Below are 15,769 nucleotides of genomic sequence, written 5' to 3' on the forward strand. Positions count from 1 at the left end.
GGGGCCATGCAGAAGTGGGATATGAAAACTACCCCAAGTGACTGAGCTATTCTTTTTTGTTGTTGTTGTTATTTTTATTGATTTCAGAGAGGAATGGAGAGGGAGAGAGAAATAGAAACATCAGTGTGAGAGAGAATCATTGATCAGCTGCCTCCTGCACGTCCCCTACTGGGGATTGAGCTCACAACCCAAGCATGTGCCCTTGACCGGAGTTGAACCCGGGACCTTTCAGTCTGTAGGCCGACGCTCTATCCACTGAGCCAAACCGGCTAGGGCTGAGCTATTCTTTAGGTAATGTTAAGACATTGAAGGCTTTTACTTAAGAATTTAACAAAATCTAAACTGCCTTAGGAAGATAACTTCAGAAGCAGAGGGGAGGACACAGTGCAAAAGAGACTAGAAGCAAGAAAGTTTTTATAGAAGAGTGCACAGCTCTAAATGGATGGCTTAGTGGGCAGTCGTGTGTCCCATACACCAACTGGTTGATGTTTCTCTCTCTCCCTTCCTCTCTCTCTCTAATAATCAATAAAAACATATCTTTGGGTGAGGATTTTTTTAAAAAAGAGTGCACATAAAAAAAAAAAAATGAGAGCATGACCTATGGCTTTGCCCGTAGTGATGGAAAGGAGGAAAGAAATTATGGAGAAAATTCAGAGACGGAATTCACAGAACTTAGTAGCAGTTGGCCGGATAAGAGTAAGGAAATAACGACAAGTATAAGTGTCTGGGAGAATCACGTTAACCCAGGGTAGAGTACAGAAGAATATAATTGGGAGAAAGATGAATTCCATTTGATTGTGTTAAAATGGAGGGAGTGGTGAGTCATTCAATAGGGACACATCCAGCAAAAGGAGCTGGGGAGAAGAGAACGAGATATAAGGACTTAGAAATCACCAACATAGCAATGACAGTTGAAGTCAAGAACTAGGTGAGATTGTCTAGAACAAGGAAAAGAGGGGCATACAGAACCTTCAAGAATACTATGCTTACAGAGATGGCAGTGGAAGAAGTGCCAATAAGCGAGACTAAGAAGCAAACATAAGGAAGATGAGGATGTAATGGATATTTTCCATTTTCCTGTCCAAATCCACTTTCCACTGTAGGAGCTGCTGCCCAGGCTCCCTTGTCCTCTAGCACTGGGTCTGATTTGGCCAATGGGAAGCGCTGGTAAAGATCAGAGGTGGGAAGACAGTGAAGGAGCGCTTTTCCCCCCCGAGTGCTTTTTCTAATGGGAAGCTGCCTCTCTCTGAAGTCCACCGCTCCTGTCAGGTGGGTCCCCTCCATACAGCAGTTCTGCTAACTGCTCCCACCTCTCAACCCTAGCAGTGGTCACAGCTCCACCTGTCTCTAGCCTCAACCATTGTTGGCTCCCCGCATGCCCTCCCCCCCCCACCGCCCCATCTTTGTAAAGATCCCTTGATTACACTCCCTTCAATTACTCAGTGTGAATGTGCCATCTGTTTCCTGATGGTCCCAACTGATTCAAGGGGTAAGTCCAGGAGGCTGCAATACCTGGAAGCCATGGGACAGTTTCTATAAATGCTGCAGACCACATAATGGAATACGGACTAAGCAGAAGCAGAGTGGCATTTGTTTTCAGAACATTGGAGTGGGCAGGAGTCAGAATGTGAGGTTCGACGGAGGGAAAGGAATAGTGAGAGAAAATAGAGGCAGTGAATAAAATATATTGCTTCAAAAAGAACACCAGTATGAAGAACTAATCTATGCCTTTAAAATTAAGGAGGACAGAAATAGCACTATAAAACCTTTTTTTTTTTTTTTTTTTTTTTTTTGGTCAGTTGCCTTATCATCACATGACTCAAATGGCTTCCTTAAATTAGCGAGTCACCTTCTCCCTGTGATTTTCATTTGACAGAAATATTTCAAATATGACCAAGAGACAACTAAAGATGAAATATCTAGTTCAGGCTTACCTCTCTGAGTCATTCCTGCTATTAGTCATTTATAGAACACCATAAGCCACCTCTAGGAAAATGATGATTCTTTATTGCTTGTTAAAAATATTTACATTTTCCTCTACCAGCTGTATATAAGAAATTGATATTTTCTGAATTGCTAAGTCAATAACATCTTCCTCGAGCCATCAAAGGATTTGATAAACCAGCAAAACATGAGAGCCTCTGCTGCAAATAAGTGGGAGGCACTCAGGCTGTCAGGCAATTAAGTGGACCTGAATAAGCTGATGTAATTAAGCCTCTTACTGCATAATTATCTTTATTTTAAATGTGTCTTTTGATGAAACATCTGTTCCCTGCTCCAGATATGAAAAGAGGGACCTACGCTTATGAAGAAAACAGAGCTTGTGAGGCCCTCACACATGCTGCCCGGGCTGCTCAGTTCCAAGGCAACAAATGTTGTCATTTGTTCCATCTTTACATGCAAGAGGCAGGTGTCCTCACGTCCTCAGCCTGCATTTGCCTGACTTCCAAGCTCACAGCAGCTGCCTGGAGCCCCATTACACAAAGCAGCCCCTGGGTGCTGAGGGGACACGCAGAAGCAAGGGGGCGCATCTAGCCGTAAGGGCCAGTGCTTTGAGCATCTGCAAAAGAGAATGATCAGATGTGTTGAGCAAGTGAAGCTGGGCTACTGGTCAGCAGGATGCCCTCAGGTCCCCGTCTCCAGCAGCACTGCTTGACCCTACCCCTTAATCAAAGGTAAATATGGTTAGTGAGACCTGTCTAATACAGGGCAGCATTATTGTGGTGAATTCTATGTGGTGCTTTTGTCTGTCCTCAGTTCCACAGGCCCCAAACTCCTCTGTTAATTCCCTATGTTTGTCTGAATGAAGGATTTGGATCACACTAACGGACATTTAAGTGAGAAAGTCATAGGCTTTAGCTAGAGCTAGATGTGCCTTTACATTCTGGTGCTGCCACTTGTGGGCTAGGTGATCAACCACTTGTTCTCTTTCAGCCTCAATTTACTCAACTCTAACTTGTAAATAACAGTACTGATCTTACAGGATGATTGGGAGAAATAAAAAATAGGTAGAGAACCTAATATAGTGCACTGAATATAGTAGCTGATCTAAATAAACTTTAGCTCCCACTCCTTTCTCTAACCCACCTTGCCCCACTGCCCAGGCAAGAGCCTAAAAACCCATTCTTTAATTAATGGTGAGAAATATATGTCAAGAACACTGACCATGGTCCTCTTTTAAGATGACAATGTTAAGAGGATCCTGAATTCACCTTCTCCCACAGTTGCACCAAATCTATAGCTATTTATGAAAAAAAATTCTCTGAAAAACACCTAAAAACTGACTTAAGCTACTCCTACACATCAGATGAATAGGAGAAGGCCCACAACGAAGTGGTTAGTAGAGGCAGGGACACAGTCCTGCCATAAAACCCATCTTGCCCATGGCAACCAACAGATGGAATGGAACTCAAAACTCAGAGCTTCTCTCTGAGGAGCAAAGAATTTGAATCCCACACTGGGCACCCCCAACTTTTAATATCTGCACCTGAGAGAGGAACCACCAAAACATCTAGCACTGAAAAGTAGTGGGGCCCTGTACATATTTTCACACTTTGAAAACCTCTGCATGAGGGTCTGGCTTCCAATCAGCCTGAATCTAGTGCTAACTGAGATCCTCCCCTTTGGGACATGAATGGGTCTTGGCAGACCTTCAACACCTAGGAGCCACTAAACATAACACAGGCTGCTTGGGCAATACACAGGTTTGAGAGACAAGAGCTGGGGCAGAGTTGAGCAATATGGTTCATCTTTTATAGGAGGCCACTCCATCAGGACTGGGAGTGGTGGCTGTTTCATCTAATGCATAGAAACCAACCCAGAGAGTCAAGCAAAATAAAGAAACAAATGGATATGTTCCAAATGAAAGAACAAGATGAAATCTAAGACCCACCAGCACTACCTTTCTCTACACCGTCCAGCAAATTGGGGAGCCAAGGAGTCAAAGCATTGGTCTAGGCGTTTAATGGGATCAATAGCAGCCTGGTGCATCTGGAGGAACCAGTACCAACCTCAGGGCCTAAAGGCAACACCTCTAAGCCTGGGTCATAGCTTTCCCGGTTAATGAGGACAAACCTCCAGTACTTTGATCTCCAACTCCCATATTCAGATCACTCCCTTTATGACTATTTATCTCCTTCAACACCTTAATATCATTCATACTACATCAGCATTTGGCTTGCTAATATCTCGAGTCAATGCTTTAGTTTCTTTTTTTTATAACACCTTAATTGAAATATAATTCAAATATAATTCACAAATTGTACAATTTGAATTCATTATACAATTCATGCATTCACATTGTACAACTCAATGGCTTTTAGTATATTCACACACAAACTTGTGCAACTATCACCACAGTCAATTTTAGAACATTTCATCACTCCCTCGAGTGTACTTATACCCCTTTGTAAGCACCTCCCACCTATATATCTCCCCCCACAACCCTATGTGTTGGGGTCCAACCCCAACGGGTCCAGGGATCCCCAAAGGTGTAGACGGAGTCGGCGAAGAAGGAATGGCACGGGGTCAGCGTTCAGTTGATCAGCATAGCGAGGTTCTCCCTCCAGGATCTCAAGCCAGGAACTCCAGCCGAGTTCTGGTCAGGATCTCCAGAGAAGTTCTGGTCTCCAGCGAAGTTCTGGTTAGGATCCAGCCAAGTTCTGGTCAGGATCTCCAGCCAGGTTCTGTAGCCATGTTCTCTTACTAGGTTCTCTATCCAGCTTCTCCAGCCAGGTTCTCCAGCCAGGTTCTAGCCAGGTTCGGTCGCCATGTTCTGTCTAGGTTCTCCAGCCAAGATCTGTAGCCAGGTTCTGTCCAGGATCTTTTGCCATGTTCTCTCGCTAGGTTCTGTCTAGGATCTCCAGCCAAGTCCTGTCTCTTGGTTCTCTCTCTCTTGGTTCTCTGTCTCTAGGTTCTGTGTTCTGCTGTCTTGTTACATCTGTATTTATACCAGTTGATTTTAATCCTATCAATTTCTATTCCAAAAGTTAGGGCGTTTCTTATCTCCATTCCAGGGAAAAAAGATTATGTAGCTCAAGCATGATTGTTTGTAGTTAAAGTGATTAACTACCCGCCTGGCACTTAGTTAAGGGGTTTTATCCCCTCCCTAACTTCAGGGGAAAATCCCTACCTGGGAAAACAACCTTTCTCGGAGAGGTGACCTTGGTTAAAACACATAGTGCCAAGAAGGTGAGCAAACATATTAAGAACAGTATGCCATATATGCCAGGTCCCTTGAAACAGCAAGGATGGACCGGCTCCCGGCACCTATGAAACCACTAATCTACTTTCTGTCTCTAAGAATTTTTATTTTCATAGTATCTTCTTTTCAAGATACTTTCATGGAAGTATCTTGTTCTGGCTCCTTTGTGCTGCTTAGAGGACTTATGGCCAACTCGGGCTTTACTGCAGTAAGACAGCTAGCTGCCTAAGAAGGTGTTTTTACTGCCCAGACCTTTGTGATATATGAACCACATCATTCTGCAATAGGAAAGAATATGAGATGTATGTGAGAAATTAATCTTATTCATCTTAAAGCAAGTACATTAGAGAAGTAAACATTATGTTAACTAACAACACACTGAGGGAGCATTTCAGAGCATCAGCAAGAGAAAAAGTTGAAATCAAATCACATAATGAATTCACTACTTAAGACCAAGCTTTAATACCCTATCATCTATGATGTCCATGATATCATATACTTATATGTCACTTATACAGAAACAAAAACCTAGAAATTAAAAATAGCATCAAAAGAGCAGGGTATGAACCCTGCTTCTAACTTCTGATTCTAATTATGTTAAACAAGTTACTAAATTAGGTTAAAATTTTCTAGAATATGGAAAATATAATTTCCCCAAGGGGTTATTTTGAGGTTTAATTCAGATAAAATTGTCGAATCTGCTTTACATATGTACTAGAGGCCTGGTTCACAAAATTCGTGCACCTCAGGGCAGAGTCCCTCAGCTCAGCCTGCACCCTCTCACAGTCCAGGAGCCCTTGGGGGATGTCCAACTGACAGCTTAGGCCCACTCTCAGCAGGGAGCGGACCTAAATCAGCAGTCAGACATCCTTAGCACTACCACAGAGGTGGGAGAGGCTCCTGCCACCGCCACTGCGCTTGCTAGCTATGAACCTGGCTTCTGGCTGAGCAGTGCTGCCCCTGTGGGAGCACACTGACCACCAGGGGGCAGCTCCTACATTGAGCGTCTGCTCCCTGGTGTCAGTGAGGATCATAGCAACCGGTTGTTCTGCTGTTCGGTCCATTTGCATGTTACGTTTTGATAATATAGGATTTTAAAACACTATGTAAATTATTATTATTGTTAGCTAATATTTATTGGTAGTCAGAATAGTTCACACCTGCTGAAATTTTATTTTGTGATGGGGCTGTCCTTCAAATGCATGAAATATGGTGTCTTAATAGGACATAGAAAAAAAACCCCAACTTCATGTGACATTTATTCTTAATTCAGTATACTATTATACAATCTGTATAACCATCAGTGGACAACAGCTCTGGTGAAAGTCATAAGCAGGTCAAAACACTCCCACATACCCCAGGTGCCCAGACACAACAAGGCACAACTCTCATACTTGGGGTAGATGCAGGAAGGGGAAGGCATAGGGCTTCTGAACGTAGCAGCCTACCACAGAAACAGCCTCAGGAAAACTCACAGCACAGTGAGATAGGGGCACGACCTCACAAACATCTGCTTACCAAGAGAGTACTTGTATGCCCTTCCAAGCGTGAGTGTGGCCATTAGCAGGTGTGGATGCATCACCCCGGCTTTCACATGTGGTTGCATTCAGCAGATGGATCAACTGCACTGGAAGGACTAAGATGGCCTCACTCACATGTCTGGCGGCTTGCCAACCTGTTGGCTGGGGCAGATCATTTCTCCTCTGTGTGGCCTTTCATCCTCCAATAGACTAATTCAGCTTCCTTTCATGATGGTATCAGGGCAGCACTCCAAGAAGGCAAAGGCAGAAACTACACACTCTCTGGAAGCCCAGATCCCAGAACTCAGGCGTCACTTCTGCTACATTCAAAGTCAAAGCTGGTCACAAGGCCAGACCAGATACAATGAGGTGAGGAACAGAACCTACTTCTTGCTGTTGTACAGCATCTATATGTTTTTCTCATCTTTATTGAGGTATAATTGACAAAACTGTAATACAGATAGAAGTGTACAGTGTGTGACTTCATATATGTATACATTGTGAAAGGATTCCCACCACCAAGTCAATTAAACTATCCATCACCTCACATATTTACCTTTTTCCTTTTTTGTATGTGAAAACAGTTAAGTTCTACTCTCTTAGCATATTTCAATTTTCAGTTATACAATACGGTATTATCAACTATAATCGCCATTAGGTCCTCAGATCATATTCACCTTAAGTAGGTTGACAACTCTTTGAGGTTTTGATTTGCATTTCCCGGATGATTAGTGAGGTTGAGCACATTTCCATGTACCTTTTGGCCATTTATGTGTCTTCTTTAGAAAATGTCTATTCAGTTCCTCTGCTCATATTTAAATTGGGTTGTTTATTTACTGAGCTATATGAGTTCCTTGTATATTTTGGATATTAATCTTTTGTTGAATATGAGGTTTGCAAATATTTTCTTCTATTTCATAGGTTGTATTTTAATTTTGTTGAGGGTTTAATTTGTTGTGCAGAAGCTTTTTATTTTATTTATTTGTTTTTTAATCCTCACCCAAGGATCTTTTTTTCATTGAGTTTTAGAGAGAGTGGAATGGAGGGGAAACATCCATGTAAGATAGACACATCAGTTGGTTGCCTCCCCACGCACTCCAACAGGGGCCAGGGATGGAGCCTGCAACTGAGGTACATGCCCTTGACTAAAATCAAACCTGGGACCCTTCAGTCCTTGGGCTGACACTCCAACCACTAAGCCAAACTGGGTAGGGCTGTGCAGAAGCTTTTTAGTGTGATGTAGTCCCACTGGTTTATTTTTGTGTGTATTGCCTTTGCTTTTGGTATCAAATTTAAAAAATAATTTCCAGGGAACTTACTCCCTATGTTTTTTTCTGGAGTTTTATGGTTTCAGGTCTTAAATTCAGTCTTTAACCCATTTTGAATTGATTTTTGTGTATAGTGAAAAAATAGGGATCTAGTTTCATTCTTTTATATGTGAGTAACCAGTTTGCCTAACACCATTTGTTAAGGAGATGATTATTGTCCTATTGTTTAGTCTGGACTCTTTTTTCAAAAATTAATTGACTATATATGCATGGTTTTATTTCTGGGTTCTATAGTCTGTTCCATTGATCTATATGTCTACTTTTATGCCAACATCATACTGCTTTACTATTGCTTTGTCATATAGTTTGAAATAAGCTTTGTTCATCTTTCTTAAGATTGCTCTGGCTATTCTGGGTCTTTTGTGCTTCTGCATGAATTTTAGAATACTTTTTTTCTTATTTCTATGAAAAATACCATGAACGTTTGCATTAAAGCTAAAGATTGCTTTTGAGTACTATGGACATTTTAACAATATTAATTCTTCCAATCATAGAATATCTTTCCATTTATTTGTGTCTTCCTCAATTTCTTTCATCAATGTCTTATAGTTTTCAGGGTGCAAGTCTTTCACCTTCTTAAATTGATTCCTACGTATTTTATTATTTTCGATGCTATTGTTAATGGGATTGTTTTCTTAATTTCTTTTTCCAGTGTTTTGTTGGTACTGTATAGAAATGTAACAAACTTTTGAAATTAGCTTAATGCAACTCCATGAGCTCAACTATCATTTTACCCTTTTTTTTTTGTAAGGAAATTGACACCTAAGCACAGCTTGGGTGACAGATCCACATTTGAACCTGGGCCTTTCACCTATTATTGACCCTAAAAATTTGAGAAGGGTAATCTTGTTTGCTATGACTAAAGCTCATATGGAAATTGTTCTCTCCTTCACCCCTAAATGTACCAGGTCTCAACCAAATGGTTTACTTTAAGTATTTTTATCCAAGAGATTCAACTCCCCCTTTTAAATATTTTAATACCCTCTCCCAGATCTCTTTGTTCTTCCCTTAAAGTCTATTGCCCTATTATAGAAATGGGTTCTAAACTGGGCCAAATTTAGCCACGGAATCATGATGTAAACTTCAAGGGGGGAAAAACATGAATTTTCCCTACTTACCTGAAGAGTTAATTTACTTTATTAGACTAGTGGATGCAGAGGTTATTTTTGCTGGGTAGTAATTTAGCCTTGGTTTTAATTTCCACAACCTGTCATTTGATATTCTGATATACTTTGGTCACCTCAATGAAAGTTTTTATCCAAAGTCATCTTCTAAATGTCAGGAGAGGGTCCAGAGAGAGAACACATATCATCCACCATCTTCATGGAAAGGTAGAAAAAACAGTAGACAAAGATTATAAGATCAGATTCATTTGAGTTCTGCAAATGACTAGCTATTTGATCTTGGGCAAGTAATTTCACCAGTCTGGGCCCAAATTTTCTCATCATTGAAATGAGAGTGTTAAGCTGAATACCCTCTCAGCTCTTTCAGCCTTGACATTATTTGATTCTTGTGCCAGAGCATAATTTCATGATACACTACACATTTTTATTCCAAACACATAGACATCATCTTAAATTAGATTGACTCGAGTTCCCCATGTAAACAATTGTGGCTATTGCCAAAATTTGCTAACAAAGAGAAAACAGGTGTGGTATGTTTCAAATTATTTTTCTTTTAATGCTATGAGCACGTTTTTGATGTGTTGAAAAACTGCAAGGTATGCTGCTCTTTATCTGACTCATTAGCTCACACCAAAAATATTTTGCAGAGCCTCTTTCATACCTTTTCTGGAACATCATCCAAAGTTGAACAAAAATATTTGAACAAGATGTCTTGATTAAAAATATATATATATCTGTGTTAGAGAAAAAAGCAAATATACAAACTGGATGTTAATCTTTCTGTTTGATAAACCAAAGCATATTGATAAGCCCCTGCCAAATAGTTGAAATGTATAAATGAACATAACTTTTGTTGGACGGGCATGCTGGCTGAGCTGTAGAATATAGCCTAGAGGCATTTATAACTAGGTAGAGATAGGATATAGAGTTCTCACGGGGGAAACGATTGAAATTGTAAAATGCTTTGGAAAGCAGAAATTCCAAACTATCATCTTCCCGGCAGATGTAATTACTCTCATGCATTCTGACTTCACAGCAAACACTGATCTAGTTACCATTTGGGGAGAAAGTTTCCCAAACAAACCATTTGTGGCATCCTTGGAAATATTGCTAGATGGTAATGTATTATAGGAAGGCTTGGTATCATCCTAAACTCAAGTTTGTATCCATTGAGTATTTTGATTTTAAAAAAGAGTCAAGGAAGGACATAAGCTCAGACCTTAACATACACACATCTAGTTGGCACCCAGATCAGTAACCACTTGACCTTGACAAGCAGCCTGGCCTGACACAGGGCAGCTTATCCTAACGCACAGTGGGATGCAGCAGCTCTGGTCTGTTTCACTTCTTCCTGAATGTCCCGTGGGGCTCATCTGAATACAGAACTGCGGTCTCCTTTACAAGTGACTTGATATTTGAGATCAGCTCAGAAGGCCAGTCTCCACATGCTTTCTCTAATGCCCGCCATGGTCTTTTCCTTCAAATACCCCTGTCTTCCCCCCACTGCTGTCCTTCCATTACCGACTCAGACACTTTCACCTTTCTTCCTTCCTTGATTACCCGGACCTGGGTGCCTGTAGGGGCCCATGGAAAAATAAGCTTTCCATCTTCAAAGGAGAAAAATAGGCAAACCCTGTAAAGAGCATGGAGGAAATTCAAATTGGGCAGAAGAAGGGGAGCAAGAAGACACATGGCTTTTGCTGCAGTGAATGGACAGTCATGCTTCCCTAGCTGCATTTTTGGTCCTTATTTTAAGGGCCCTAATTTTCTCTGACTCAATTTTTATTCAAAACCAAGTTGCTCTCTTATCTGAAGGGGGGTTACAAAATACTAGGTAATGCATAACATTCTTGTATTTCCCTCTGAATCTTTAAGAAAGACTGTACAGACCAGTGGTTCTGAACCTTCCTAATGCCATGACCCTTTAATACAGTTCCTCATGTTGTGGTGACCCCCAACCATAAAATTATTTTCATTGCTACTTCATAACTGTAATTTTGCTACTGTTATGAATCGTAATGTAAATATCTGATATGCAGGATGTATTTTCATTGTTACAAATTGAACATAATTAAAGCATAGTGATTAATCACAAAAACAATATGTAATTATATATGTGTTTTCCGATGGTCTTAGGCAACCCCTGTGAAAGGGTCATTCGACCCCCAAAGGGTTCGCGACCCACAGGTTGAGAACCGCTGGTATAAACAGTAAATATTACCCTTGCAAATAGTGTTGTCCCATGAAAAAGTCACTTTTACTACAGTAGCACATGGGGCTGGGCCTTGGGACAGAAAGGCAGGGGCGGGGGGACTTCCTCTGCCCCCGGACAAGTGAGTGCACAGAGATGAGGAAAGGAGAAATATAGGCTCAGCATGTGATTAAGATAAGAAATCCTCTGGGTCATTCGTCCATCTGCAATCTGTACGGTGGTGGGAGCTGCAGGAAGAACTCAGGGAGACCCAGGAAAAACTAGAAATGCCCCTTCTCCAGATTGCTGAACCCTTCTAGATGCCAGATCAAGACCACCGGCATTAATTGGTGCCCGAAATATGGACAATTTGGAGATGAAGTATTCGCCTGAGTGGATAAAACAGTACCAGTGATGGTGAACTCCCCCAAGCCAGTGTGGATTCCTGCAACAGATCCTAGAGTGGAACTGACCAGATTACTCCAGCCACATAATAGAAGTGGCCCCCAAGACAAGAGGAGAAACAGTCCAGAAATGAAGATGGTGAAGACACCTTGCCATGCTAGTAGTCAGCAGCTGTGCATCGCTGCAGGTTGCCCAGGTCCAAACCAGAGAAGGATTCAGTGGCCTTTGAGGATGTTAATGTGGAGTTCACCATGGAGGAGTGGGCTTTCCTGGATCTGACCCAGAAGAAACTCTGCACAGATGTGATGCTAGGAACCTTCTGGAACCTGGCATCAGTAGCATGAAGAAAAATGGGAAGACCATAACAGTGAAGATCAGTATGAAAATCATGGGATGAATCTTAGCAGTCATATGGTAGAGAAACTCTGTACAAGGAAGGATGGTAATCAATGCACAGAAAACTTCAGCCAGGTTCCAAATCATAATGAAAAGAAGGAAACTCCTTCTTTTGAAATAAAACAACCTAAATCCAGGTTGTGTAGGCAAATCAATCTTCATGCATTATTTATCCTTGAATAACCACCTGAGCTCTCACATTGGACCTAAACTATACTTGTGTCAGGAATATGAAGAAAACCCATATAAATGTAAGAAAGCTGAGAAAGACATGAAGGCAGCCTCGGTAGGAAAGCTTTCCACTGTTTAACTTCCCTTAGAAATCAAGAAAGAATGCATATTCTTGGGAAACTGTATGAGGGTACGCAATGTGGGAAAGGCTTTAGTCTCAGTTACCTTAAACTTCACAAAAACACTCATAGTGGAGAGAAACAATATCAAAGTAAGCAATGTGGTAAGGCTTTCAGTTCTCCCAAGGACTCTCAAGAAAATGAAAAAACACACACTGGAGAAAAGCCCTATCAATGTAAGAAATCTGCTAACACTTTCAGTTCAACTTCTCTTAGAAATCATGAAAGAACACATACTGGCGAGAAACATGAATGTAAGCAATATGGCAAAGTCTTCAACTGGCGCAGCAATCTTAGAAGACATAAAAGAAGTCACGATGGAAGGAAGCCTCATGAATGTAAGGAAAGTGGTAAAACTTTCTGTGATCCATGTTCCCTCCGACATCATGAGAGTATTCATACTGGGGAAAAACCTTATAAATGTAACCATTGTGGTAAAGCTTTCTCTGATCCAACTTACCTCCGATGTCATGAAAGAACTCATAATGAGGAAAAACCCCGTGAATGTAAGCAATGTGGGAAAGCCTTTATTCATCCCAGTTCCCTTCAAACTCACCCAAATACTCATAGTGGAGAGAAAGCATAATGAATGAAAGAACGCACACTGAAAATAAGCCCTATTGTGTAAAGATTGTTGAAAAGCCTTTGACCATCCTAGTTCTTTTTTTTTCTTCATTTGAGGATATTTTTCTATTGAAAGAGTGGAAATCAAAGAGAAAGACAGGGAGCAATATTGATGTGAGAGAAACACATCAATTGGTTGCTTCCTTCATGCACCCAGACATGAAAACACACACAGTGGAGAAAAGCTCTATGAATGTAAGGAATTTGGTAAAACTTGCAGTTCCTCCAAGTCTCTTAGAAAGCATGGAAGAACACATACTAGGGGAAAACCTTCTGAATGTAAGCAATGTGGGAAAACCTTCAGTTGCATCACACATCTTGGAAGACAAAAGAAGTCATGATAGAAAGAATCCTCATGGATAAGAAATGAAGTAAACCTCTTTGCCATGCCTTTTCTCTTAAATACACTTGCTTCTTTAGATTGCATTTGCATGAGATCTAATTTGACTAGTAATCATCTTGTCCTGTTGATACTACTACTGACTGTGATTCAGATCCCACTGTGACAGCTACAATGGTGCAGTGCCAAGGAGCCCTGTGACAGTTTGCTCTTCTACTACTCTCTGTAGTGAGGGCTCTGAGGCAGTCCTTTCATGTGAGAATTGGCACTTTCCTCATTTCAGGCACACTCTGAATGTGTGCTGTCACTCAGAGCTCAGCCTAATCTCTCAATGTTTTCATGTATCTTTGGTTGTATGTGATTAACATTATGTGCATTTTTTTTTTCTAATAAAGGTTTCTGTAATTTAAAAAAATCCTGTGGACCCCATCACCAGCATCATGGCCAAGCCTTGAGGGATTTGGAGGGCACAGAACTGTCCTCTTCAACCTCTACACGCAGAGAAAAAGTATGGCCAGGACACTAACTTGGCAGCAGCTGTGAAGAACCCACAGCACATTTCTTCAGTGGACAGGCACCCTGACTTACAGTTGGTACCCAGACAACCCCAACTTTAAGCAGACAAGGAGGCCAGGGCCAGGGAAGTCAGACCATCTGGATTTCGAAGGGTCACATGGGCAGCAACATTAATGGCAGCCCCCGAAGAAGGCTCCTCAGTAGGCTGGGCCAAATCTAAGGTTTCTCTTCTCCGTCTGAGACCACAGTAATCGGCATTGACCTTTCAGTCGGAGCAATCATTTTGTCTTGGGGAGTTGTCAGATGAAACCCCAAGGAGGAAAAAATTGCCATCCCCTCAGGTGCAGGGAACAAAGGCTCAGAATCATTGAATTTGAATGTCTAAGTTTTATATACAAAACTGGGAAGCAAGGAATATCGATTTCACATTTGTGGATTCTGGGGTCATCCAGCACCCATTCATTTTCTAACAGCACTCTGGTTGCTTTTGAGAAATGACTTCTTGCCCATAGTTTGGTAGGACAATAACCAGGGGCCATGCTCTTCCCTACCCAAGGGACTAGCACAAGATTCAGATTGAGCCAACTGGGTGCCACTTCCCAGTGTTTAAATCTGAGCATAGGGCCAAAGATCCTAGAAGTTCTAGAGCTTCACTCCACCCCGCGGACAGTTCTTGCTGGGACCTCTACAGGTCCTGCTTCTTTGCCACTGCAGCTGCCTCATTTCTTGCCCCAGCCCCAGCACAGTCTTCCAAGCTCCTGGTAATTCTATGAGCCTCTGATAGCCTTCCAATAAATTCCTTCTAGCTTTAGTTAGCCAAGATTCATTTCTATGTCTTGTAATCAAAGGCATGTAACTAATTTACACCAACACTTATACAATGGGTGACAGTTTACAATGCATTTGCTCATTTAATACCCCATTTCACTCCCATAACAACCTGACATGAGTTGAACAGATATTTCTTATTTGATGGGGAGGGAGGGGGGTGATAAAGACTCAAAAAACCTGCTCATATTCTCACAGCAAGAAAGTGTTCCCAAGCCCAAGACTTTTGGCCTCACATCCAGCTTTCTTGGCATTCACCGCAGTGAGGTGTGAGCCCCTCATCTGTTCCCCACAAAGCAGCGAAAGGAAACCAAATTAATTGGAAATACCCACATTCTTTTGCTAGCACTCAGGTGACTAATATCATGGGCCTCTTTTTAAATTTGCTGTAAAATGCTTAGGGAATCTAGATGTAAAAATATTCTGTAATATACTGCGGCATTATTAATGGAGCCAGACCACAACAGGATGGCATATTTACATTTGGAGAGATTGGAAGTCATGGCAAATTGGCTCTCATGTCACCCATAATCATTGCCTTTTTCGGGAGAGATACCTAAGTTTATCATCACTGTGTAGAAGGAAATGGCTTCCTGGAAACAAAAATAAACATGCCTATTTTCCCAAAGGGCCCTGACACCAATCAAGAGGGGTCTGCAAATAGGCCCCACATCAGCGATAATTATTCTTCTAACGGCAGAGATTTCTAGACTTTTTTCTTTATTCATAGAAGAAAATTTGTGAATTTAAAGCCCCATTGAAACTTAATTGATTGCTACAAGATTTGTCTGAAGCCACTAATATTCTTTTGGAATTTAAATAATTTGCCTGAAGTTACATTTCAGGTCCTTAGTGATGTTTGGTGCAGAAGACAAGTAGTACAGTCTAGAAATGCAGCACTGAGAAATCACCCCAAAGCATAAGCCTTGAAGCCCCTCCACTCA

At 41.4% G+C, this 15,769-nt stretch overlaps 1 pseudogene; it reads left to right on the forward strand.

Moving 5' to 3' along the window:
* Positions 1-593: 593 nt before the first annotated feature.
* LOC139009452 (zinc finger protein 670 pseudogene) lies at positions 594-13,103 on the forward strand (annotated as a pseudogene).
* Positions 13,104-15,769: the final 2,666 nt, after the last annotated feature.

The sequence above is a fragment of the Myotis yumanensis genome, unplaced genomic scaffold, assembly GCF_028538775.1.
Source record: "Myotis yumanensis isolate MYYU_CA2020_CCGP unplaced genomic scaffold, mMyoYum1.0.hap1 SCAF_4, whole genome shotgun sequence".
In the NCBI taxonomy this organism is placed as follows: domain Eukaryota; kingdom Metazoa; phylum Chordata; class Mammalia; order Chiroptera; family Vespertilionidae; genus Myotis; species Myotis yumanensis.